Genomic DNA, 10,695 nt, shown 5'->3' with positions numbered 1-10,695 from the left:
TAGTTCTGTGTCCCTAGAGAACATGGCTAATGCAGTCTTGGTAATGACCAAAACATTTCCATTATTCGCAATAGGAACCCTGTACATTTTAAGAATCAAACTTAAACTTCCCATTCTGATAGAGAATCTGACTAATACAACACGTCTCTTTCTATTCCCCTTTGGTCTTTAGCATGATGAGTTTGTGTCCTTGTGAAATGGGAACATTTATTTGTAACTTATTTCTTTGTACTGTATCTAACTTGTGTAAGAGATCTCTTCTTCTTTTTTTTGACATGGGCAGGCTCCGGGAATCAAACCTGGGTCTCGGCATGGAGGTCAAGTACTCTGCCACCGAGCCACTGTTGCCCACCCAAGAGATGTCTTCTTAATAGAGGCATGGGGCACTTCATAACATACAAGAAGGAAAACAACAGAGCTTGTTATAATTTATACGCTAGGGTCTCTATAAATAATTTACTATTAGCATTTCCCAGTACACCATTATATTATATTTTTGTTGGGTGAATTTGCCAGGTTTGGTGTTCAACATTGTCAATTAAGAATTAGATAAGCTTGCCCCCTATGTCCAATGTCAGCTGGGCTTCTTTGGGGTTGTGGTCATATAACTGGAAGCTGGTGAGGAGACCCTTGGCCTTGTCATTCCTCATCTATCTGGACTATCTGGAAGCCCTTTTGTGTTGGGTGCCAGTCTGGGGTGTCCTCCTTTGACCCTTCAGAGGTGAAAGGGTATCCCCTTTCCAGTGCCCTTTCCATCTATATATTGTACCCTGGTTGTGGCCTAGAATTCTTGGTATTCCATTCTTCCTGGGCAAAGGGAGCCCATTCACCAATGGGTGAGTCTCCATAGGGCTAATGCCCTTACCAATTTACCTGTCTGACACTGGAGGGCAACGGTCATCAGGGCAGAATTCTGCTAGGCCTTTCTGTCCTCTTTCTTTTCCTCCTCTTTATCTCAGCTGTTCAACACCTTATTGGCAACCAATCCCAGCCAAAACATGGGGGAATCAGACTCTAACTCTAATCTCTTTAGCTTGTGCCAGATGCCTGGGGCATTTTGTGAAATAAAGCATGCTTTCAGGACTCCACTGTCTTCAGATTTCAGAAAGTCTTGGCCTAAGGCAGACTTCTGTAGAAACTTAGACCCTCTCTTCATCTCTCAAGGAAGACTAAAACCTCTTCTTGAGGTGCCTGGTCGATATTTATGATCCTGTTCCAATTTATGGGGTTTTCCCTAGTGGCTTTCATTACCCTTCAGATGCATATTCATATTCCAGTTGTGTTCTACCCTCTTTTTGTCCTGATCATCTAGATAGTTCTACTCAGGATCACTGTCAGGGAAGGCTAAGCATGGTCCTGATTTTCTTTATCTTCTTCCTCTTCTGCTCTGTTAAGACAGGGGTCTTTTCCTTTCCCATCAGTAAATGTTCAGGAGGGATTGTATGTCAGTCCAGGTTGGATTGTGAGTGAAGGAAATATTTTACATAAAGTTTATGTTAAATAAAACTAAGCTAGGTTGCCTAAATAAACTGACTAGTCAGGTTAAATCAAAGTCACAAAAATATAGATTTTGTATAAAATGAATCTCTCCTCCTTGGTCCGAATGAATGAAAGTTCCAAAAAATAGATAATATCACTTTTTATCTTGTGTTCTGATTCACCTTAGTCATTGAAATTTGATCTTTTCTTTAGCTTTTTCATTGGTGGCTACATGGAGTCCTTTTCTAGAATTAATGTAGCTCCTTTAATTCTGAGTCCAAGGTATTACACAAATACTCAAAATTCCAGGGAATTACTAGGTTATACATGAAGAGAAAAGCATTTTAGAATTTCATATTAGCAAGTGAAACCCAGGAACAAATGAGATTGTTTTAAGAGCTTATAGTCTAGGCCTTAATTCTTTTATGAAGATCTTCCAAATGAAATTATTTCCAGAAACAAAACATTTGTCAGTGACTTATCTTTAGGTTAGTAACCACAGTCCATACAGCAAAAGTTTTCCTCATGTTTTCCTTTTATATTTTTACTGGGGTTCTGATAATTAACAGATAAAACATAATTATAGATTTGCCTTGTTTCTCGTTTTATGTTTCTTTTTTTTTTTTTCTGAGGAGGAAACTTTGTCTGGGTTTTGAGGTAAAGACTCCAGATAAGTATCAGAGTAAAATAATGTAACTGATAAGAGAAATTGGTTACATCTGTGACATTATATCATCTTTCAAATAACTGAAAATATGACTAACAACATAATACTATTGTGTAACATCATGCAGATTAATATTAGGATATAGCACAGACAGAACATTTTTAAGTTTTTAGAAATTGTATATAGTCTTTTAAAATATTAATATAGAATAATGTTTTATTAATGTAAACTTGACCAACAGAAGGTTAAAATATTTTTTAAACACTTCTCATGCAACTCATAACATATTAAATTAATTATTTTTAGCACCCCAATTTTATAAGGGTAAAGAACAAATCTTTTCTCTTAGCTTGAAATAAAAAGATATCATTTTAGGGCTCGCCTTAAGAAAGTAAAATATCAAAATTTGTCTGGTTTGAACGTTATGTTAAAAAGGAAAATGGGTTACAGTGACACCAGTTTTTGTAACATTCTACTTAGTTACAAGGCTACAAAGAATTGAACACAAGGGATCTTTTTCCAAATTTTGGATCTTTTGCAGAAAATTCAGTTGAAGGATGGTATTCAAAAGAGGTCCAGTGTTTTAGGATGAACCTCAATAGGCTCTCTTATGGCATCGAGGTTGATGCCTGATTTCCCATACTAGAGAGGTGGGTTTCTTTATGTGAGACCAACTGCCCAACAGCAGTTCCCAATTGTTATTAGGGACACAAATTCCACAGGCCTTGAGCCAGATTAAGTTTACTTTTCTTAGTTGTTCCTACAGTCAGGCCACTACGGGATGAATTAGACAGTCAGCTACTAATGGGTCTTGGGGGCCCAAGTTTTTTAATGCCTCTGCCTTAATCTCTGTCAGAGATCATCTCTCCTTTCCCAAGGAATCCTCCAACACCAAAGAAGGGACAAGGAATGAGATATTTTATCTTAACCACAGAAGCTGTTGTATGATAAGGCTGAATACCGCATTAAAAACCTGGAGAAGTGAGGGGATGGGCCAGCTTTCTCTGTGAGGTTCCCCAGGATTTAGGGGAGTCTGGGCCAAACGTTAGTGGTATAGAAAATAAATGATAAGGGGCTCACAGGGCCTTAGTCATCATTTCCTCTGACACTCGGATAGTTCCCGCCAGCACCAGTCAGATTCCTTCAAAAGAGTATATGGGGTGAGAGTGGCTTCCAGAGCTCTCTGGTTAAGCAAAGAGGAAAGGGTCGAGTATTAGCTTGATCTATGTGAAGGGTCAGGAAGGTCAGAGTGGTGAGTGAGGGATGGGGGGGGGACTTATGACAAAGAAAGGAGAAACAGGGGAGGAGCTTTTGGGGAGGTACAGGAGAGAAAGAGAGAGAGAGAGGAAAAAATACAAAAATCTGGGCCCAGCCCTGGGGCTATAGAAACTTAAGACAGCTGTCTCCTACCTTTTGTCCTGGGTCCTTGCAATTGGGTCTTGGAATCCTATGGCCAAGCGTCCCTAATTGATTCATCCTCACCCAGACATCCTCAAGTGTGTTTACTGAAACTCTCTAACCTTAAATTTCCCCTAGTTCTGTTATAAACCGAAAGTAAACTAACAGCACTCCCCGTCCTGTCTGCCTGGGTCCACAAAATGGGTAAAACTCAGAAAGGACTCAGTGTGACCACTATTCTTTTGTGGCTGCAGGACTCATGGAGGGGCACTCCAGTTACAGGACAGCAAATAGGACAGCCTAGAACCAAAGCAGCCCCAGTGGAGTTCCAAAATTTGTTACCGGCACTCCTTATATCAGACCCCAGAAATGGGTCTCCTGGTCATGTGGTTTCACAACAGAATGAAACTGGATTCAGTAAAGCAGAACAGAACTTTATTCTTTGATCAAAGAATGAAGAAGGGTGGCTCATTTCCTAAAGCCACTTTCTCTTTGAAGGGAGGTGAGTGGGAATATTTTATAGGGGGACAAAAGTTGTGTGCTGGCAGTGGCTGGAGCAAGTGGGCAAGGGGATTTCCAAAGAATTCAAGGGGTTTTTCTAAGAGTTGGTTCTGAGCATGTGTAGTCACTGGCTGTGCTAGAACATGCTTCTACATACATTACATTTCAGAAAATGGCATCTAAGTCCCACCCAGAGGCAAGGAATTTATTATAATGAACAAAGGTAAAGTAAGGTCAGGGTTGTAGGCTTAGTGCGCATGCTCTGGGAAGGGGATTACCTGGCTGCCATGAGGCAGGAACTTGAAGTAAACACTGAAATGGGTTCTGGCGTTTTCATTGGCTCAGGACTTCATATTTCACTGCAGGCGAGAGGGTTGTAACTGCAGGAGCTGGAGTGTTCAGCAGCTTAGGTGTTTGCAGTTATAATTTTTTGAAAATAAGAACAGCTCAAGCAGAAATAAAAGTTAGATGAAAAAATTTTTGGCTAGACTTTATCATGGTGCCCTTGTCAGTGAATAAAAGCATCAAAACAACAACCTGATTTACATATTCTTTCCAATCTTTTTATTTTTTATTTTTTTCCTTTCTTTTTTCACTGGCAACTACCTCAGTAAATGTTGAATAGATGTCATCAGAGATGACGTCCTTCTATTGTCAGAGAAAAAGCATTCAATATATCACCATTTACTATGAAGGCACATGTTTATTAGCTTGTTTTTGGTGCCCTCATAAAATGAGGATACTCTCTTTTATTCCTAGTTTGCTGAATTTTTCTCCTAATGATGAACATTGCTGAAATTTATCATATACTTTTACTGTATTTAAGAATTTCATATTATTGTTTTTCTTTTATGCAATCCTAATTACCATTAGGTTAATGTTTCCTCCATGACAAATGTAGGAAAATTACAACAATATGATTTTCTCTGTCTAATGTTAATTTGTGTGATTGTGGCCATATATTTTACCTCTTCCTACCTTATAAGCCCCACTATATGTTATTAATATTTTTTCAAATACACAGATGAGTTGAAAAGGGTATAAAAACACAAAGCCATCCTATTTACCATTTCTTACACACTCTATTCATCCCTTGTTATCATTTTACTTCAGTCTAAAATTCAGGCTAAAATTCCTTTAACCTGTCTTGGAGGGCTAATTTGCTAGCGACAAGTACTTAGTTTTTATTTATCTACAAATCTCTTCTATTTTATCCTCAGTTTTAATGGAATATAAACCTAGCTATAATGAAATTCACTCATTTACAATATGCAGTCCAATAAATTCACACTATAGCCACCACAGTTAAAATGTAGAATATTTCCATCACCACAAATAGTTCCCTGGTGTCCCACAATGCACTGCACACTGGCCTGACCGTTGCCACTACTTGGGCCTGAGCAGGTCTGGTGGAGCTGGAGAGTCACCAGGCTGCAATGTACAGCCCCGAGCTCACAAAGAGATTGTTTTCTGAAAGCCGCTTTGGAGACTGTGACAGAGCAGAGAGCCTTTGTGGAGCTGATGGGGTGGCTTTCTGGATAACATAGCCCTTTGCTATTAGCCGTGCCATGATCACATTTTTCACCAGCATCATCCCCACTAGATATAAGATGCAAAGCAGGTGGAGAAAGCGGGCTGGAAACTAGTTCCTAGGCTTTGGGTCTGGAGGCCGGACAGTAAGTGAAGTGCCAGTGTGAAATCTCAGAGATGCCCTTCTCAAGTGGGGAGAAGCTGAGGCCTCACAGCCCCCCCATCCAGAGCAGAGACCATATAGCTGCTTTCAGCTACACTGAGGCAAGACTTTTGCCCCCAAGTACAAGCTGGATAGGCATATGGCCACCCACTTGGCCCAGAAACCCCATCAGTACATGTACTGTGGTAAGATTTCATCACAAGGATCGTCTCTAGAACCACCTGCAGACCCATACCCCCAACAATGAGGCCCTCCACTGTTCTGCATGCAGTTGAAATTACAATACAAATACAATTACAATACAATACAAAGCTGGGCTACCAGTACCACCTGGCCATGCATGCTACCAGCAGTGGTAACCTCAGTTGCAAATTGTGCCTGCAGTCGTTTGAGAGTACCCAGGCCAAGCTAGAGTACCTGAAAGCCCACTCATGCCAGGTAACAGGCAGTGCCAAAGAGAAGCACCCCTTCAACCACTGCAACTGGCAGTTCTATACTTATCAGGATGTGTGGTGGCACCTAGAGGTGCAGACATGCCAGAAGGATTTCCTGTGTCAGTATTGTGCCCAGCAAGGATCACCTGGCAGGACATGTCAAAACGATTCACTCATAGGAGCTGCTCGAGGTTAAGGCAGATCCAGTGGACATTTTAGGCCTGCTTAGCTGTAGCTCCACAGTCAGTGTAAAGGAAGAGCTGAGCCCCGTGCTGTGCCTAGCCTCTCTGGACATGATAGGGGCTGTTCTACTTTGCTAGCTGCCAGAATGCAACACACCAGAGATGGATTGGCTTTTAATTAAAGGGGATTTATTCATTTAAAGATGTATAGTCCTTCAGAGGAAAGGCAGCTAACTTTCAATTGAGTTTCTTTCTTACGTGGGAAAGCACAGGGTGATCTTTGATGACCTTCTCTCCAGGCCTCTGGGTTCCAACAACTTTCCCCAGGGTGATTCCTTTCTGCATCTTCAAAGGCCTGGGCTGAGCTGCAAGTGCTGAGATGAGGTATGCTGAGTTGCTTGGGCTGTGCTACGTTGAGCTCTCTCATTTAAGCACCAGCCGATTAAATCAAATATCATTCATTGCAGCAGGTATGCCTCCTAGCCGACTGCAGATGTTATCAGCAACAGATTAGATTCACATGCCATTGGCTCTTGTCCACAGCAATAGAACTAGGCACCTTTACCTGGCCAAGTTGACACCTGAACCAAACTACCACAGGGGCCAAGGCCTTTCCTGGCCTGTTGCCCATTGGCATGTATGGTGCCCACATCCCTACCATGCCTGGCACAGGTGTGCCACACTTCCTGATGCACAACATGCTGCCCATGGGTGTGAGCTATATTCTGGATCCTTACCTCTCTCTTCCCCAGCTCAGCTTCCTCCAAAATACCAGCTTGGATCTACCTCATACTTGTCCAACAAAATGCCCTAAGTGGAGGTGGATAGTCTTCTTGGTAGAACTTCCTGGAAGCCTGTCTCTGTTTCCTGCTGGTCCCTAGCCCACATCACCTCAGTCAGCAGGAGCTGTGGCTCTCCTAGATGAAACACTGCTCACTAAGAACTCAGCCAACTCTCTGAGGCCCTCTGTACTGGTAATGTGGACTGCTTTCACTTACTGGGCTTTCTTCCCTCAACCTGCCCTCATGTAAACTGCCAGAGGAGGACTTGTCATGGGCTACTCTGAAGCCAAAGCATAGGCTTTCTACCACTTTTTAAGCTCAGCCTCAGGGTGCCCCAGGGGCTAGAGGTCTACAGAGCTTCAGACCTCTGCAATTCTGGCCCACCGCCACCTCCACCCCATCTTCACCTCTGGCGTCAACACCGCTACCCTACTTGATTTCCACCAGGCATTCTAGTTGCTCCCCAGTGAGACCTCAGCTCTGTCAGGGAAGCTCAGTATCCACCCCATCTGAATCTCCTATGAGCTTTCAGAGCTGGATGCAAAGAGAAAAATGTTTCATATTTTTGGTTTGGGGGTTCAGGCTCCAGGATCAATTCCAGGAAGAGCCTTGAGCCCCAACCCTGTGAAAGATAGAATACCATAGGTCTTCTGCTATTTTACTTTTATTTTTTATGGACTGTTACTAGATGAGACTTTCTGTTCATCTGTGCCTGTTCTTTATCATTCCTTCCTGAATTCTCTACTCCCATTAGTGATGCTAACAAACTCACAGACAGACAAAGCAACTATTTAAAACCTCATAACTGAGGTCTTGCTTTCCCCATTACTCCTATGGTCATCTTTGCTCCATGTCTTTTCTTCTAGATTACCCCGTGTTTCCTGTATCCCCCTTCCTTTTCCCTCAATGTCCTCGTACCAACTAGGAATTTCCCTATCACTCCAATTTTGTTGGTGAAGAAGAGCATCTGCCCTCATCTTTTTTTTTTGGACCATAGTCACCCAGCCGTTTTTTAAAACTTCCTCCCTAAATTAAAACAACAAAAAACAACAAAACTTTATTGGCCTGGTTGGTCAATCAATAAGAATACCTTTATCGTACTTTCAATAAACAAAACCAACTTAGTACACTTACTGAGGCTATGAGAGCCTGAAGGCAAGTGCTCAGGATGAGAACCATGGCATGCAATGAAAACCAAACGAGAACAAAAAGGGTAAAACCCCTTTCCCTGCAGCCTTTCCCAGACTCATCAGACATAAGCTGCTCTCAAAGAGGCAGGTGTACCTCCTACCGTGCAGAGTAATAGGTCAGAAGTAAGTGCAGTCCTTGGGGGCTAGGTTCAAAGAATCTCTGTACCACCATGAAGAGGTGAGAGGCTGGGAAAGGAGAGTCAGTGAGTTTTTATCCCCCTTAATCTACTACAAATAGCATTTTGTTAATGGAAATCCATGAAACAGTTGTGATTACTTTTTTACTCATAGATAGTGTCCTAAATTGAAATTCTCCAGCTGTCCTGAACTTTCTCTCGTAGCACTTTAAATGCACTCTTTTCTTTTTAGTAGCTGTGCTCTACATCTCTTTTCCACCTGCCCTGTTCTCGAGGAGCAGTTTTGAAGCACAATTTTTTAAACAATCTTGTTTATATGTACAAGATCAATATTTTGTTTTTCAAACAGGATATTTATGTAATAAATTTTGCCTTAAGCAGGTGTTGACCAGAAAAGTCCATGTTCATCTGGGACCTCACCCTGGTCTCTCCCGTGGCTCTGAATCTGCTATAGAAGGAATTGGCTCTGGCCTTCACCACTGGGGTGTTGGGTCTATGGTAATGGAAAGTGGTGCTCTGGTCCTGAGAAGGATCTATTCACTGTGTTCATCTAGTGCACCTTGAAGGGTTAGGAGATGTATTCCAGTCCCTTTTCTTCAGTTGTCAGTTGATGTCCTTAGCTGATTCTCCTGGTACACAGCACTCCACCTATAAGTATCTGGCACTACTCCTGAAACACCACTCCTCCTTAGGCCCCTTCCTGCCTTCCAGTGGTCAAGGCTTTGCAGCCACTCTTTGAAATGCCATATTATTATTATTATTATTATTTAGTTAGTTACTTTTGCATGGGCAGGCACCAGCAATTGAACCCGGATCTCCAGTAGGACAGGTGAGAACTCTGCCTGTTGAGCCACCATGGCCTGCCCTGAAATGCCATATTATTTAAAGAGAGAAAATAACAAGACAAAAACCTAGCACATTTACACATGGTGAATAACTTCTTGGAGTAGTTTTGGTTTTATATAAAGCAAGATTTTTAATTGTAAAATACAAGTGCCGTTAGAAAATGGACAAGGCATATCTTTCTTAAAGTAGATTTTCCAATATTTTATACAATTACATTTTCAAAAAATTTTTATAAAAGTTGTTTATTGGACAGTATGAAGATGGCTCAGTGGTAGAATTCTCACCTGCCATGCCGGAGACCTGGGTTTGATTCCCAGCGCCTACTCATGTGAAAAAAAAAAGAGTTGTTTATCAAGGCCTTCTGAATGATGAAAGAATACCCTGGGTCCACATTGTAGTCAACTCCTTCATCCATTGATGCAGGAAATTGCTGGTCTACTTTTCGTCATTATACATTAGTTTTGCCTTTTCTAGAATTTCACATAAGTGCAATCATGTAGAATTTATAGTTTTATGCCTGGCTGATTTCATTGAGAATAAAATTTCTGAAATTCATCCAGCCATTGCACACTTCCATAGTTTATTCACATTTCCAGGATTTTCTTTGAAAATCTTTGTTGTTTTCATGAGGTCTCAATAACAGAAAAGAACATCTGCCACCTTCGATAAGCTCAGAAATAAGAGACAAAGAGTTATTTGGATTCTGGTAAGATTACCAAGGCCTGGGGGTGATCAAATAAGCAACCCAGTCTCCCCTCATTCCTGACTGTTCAGTACCCAGAAGAACATGCTATAGATGAGCCATAAAACTCTGAAGCATACCCAATCTGTTATTTTCTGCTCTGCTCTTCAGTGATTGATTATTTTTTGAGATAATGATAGAGAAACAGTCTTCAAGATTTCCTTATACATTCTCTTCAACATTCTTTCCCTTTGTTAGGCCTCTTCTTGTATAAATTATTATGAGTTTGACTTAGGAAGTAATTATATATTCATATATTTGCTTGTTTATTTAATATTTACTAGGTGTGTAGTTCTTCAAAATTTTATCGTATATATAGGTTTGTGCAACTATCTCCACAATGATACATAACTGTTGTATCACACAAAAAATCCATTAACTTTCACAATCTCCTTCAAACATAAACCCTGTCAAACACTGGTTTGTTCTCCACTATAATTTAGTCACTTGGAAAATGTTATATAAATGGAATCATGCACTAGGTAACCTTTTTAGTTAGGCTTTTTCTCAATCATCATAATGCCCTTGAGTTCCAGTCAATCAACAGTTTGTTGTTCTATACAGCTGAGTATTATTCCATTTTATAGATACACTTTACTTTATTCACCTTTTGAAAGACATTTGAATTGTTTCTACTTTTGAGC

The 10,695-nt window shown here is 41.0% G+C and overlaps 1 pseudogene; it reads left to right on the top strand.

Annotated features, from left to right (window-relative positions):
• Positions 1 to 5,613: 5,613 nt before the first annotated feature.
• Positions 5,614 to 7,592, top strand: LOC143651284 (zinc finger protein PLAGL2-like; annotated as a pseudogene).
• The last annotated feature ends 3,103 nt before the right edge of the window (positions 7,593 to 10,695 follow it).

Source organism: Tamandua tetradactyla, chromosome 12 (assembly GCF_023851605.1).
Source record: "Tamandua tetradactyla isolate mTamTet1 chromosome 12, mTamTet1.pri, whole genome shotgun sequence".
In the NCBI taxonomy this organism is placed as follows: Eukaryota; Metazoa; Chordata; class Mammalia; order Pilosa; family Myrmecophagidae; genus Tamandua; species Tamandua tetradactyla.
This window is presented reverse-complemented; position numbering and strand designations above follow the sequence as displayed.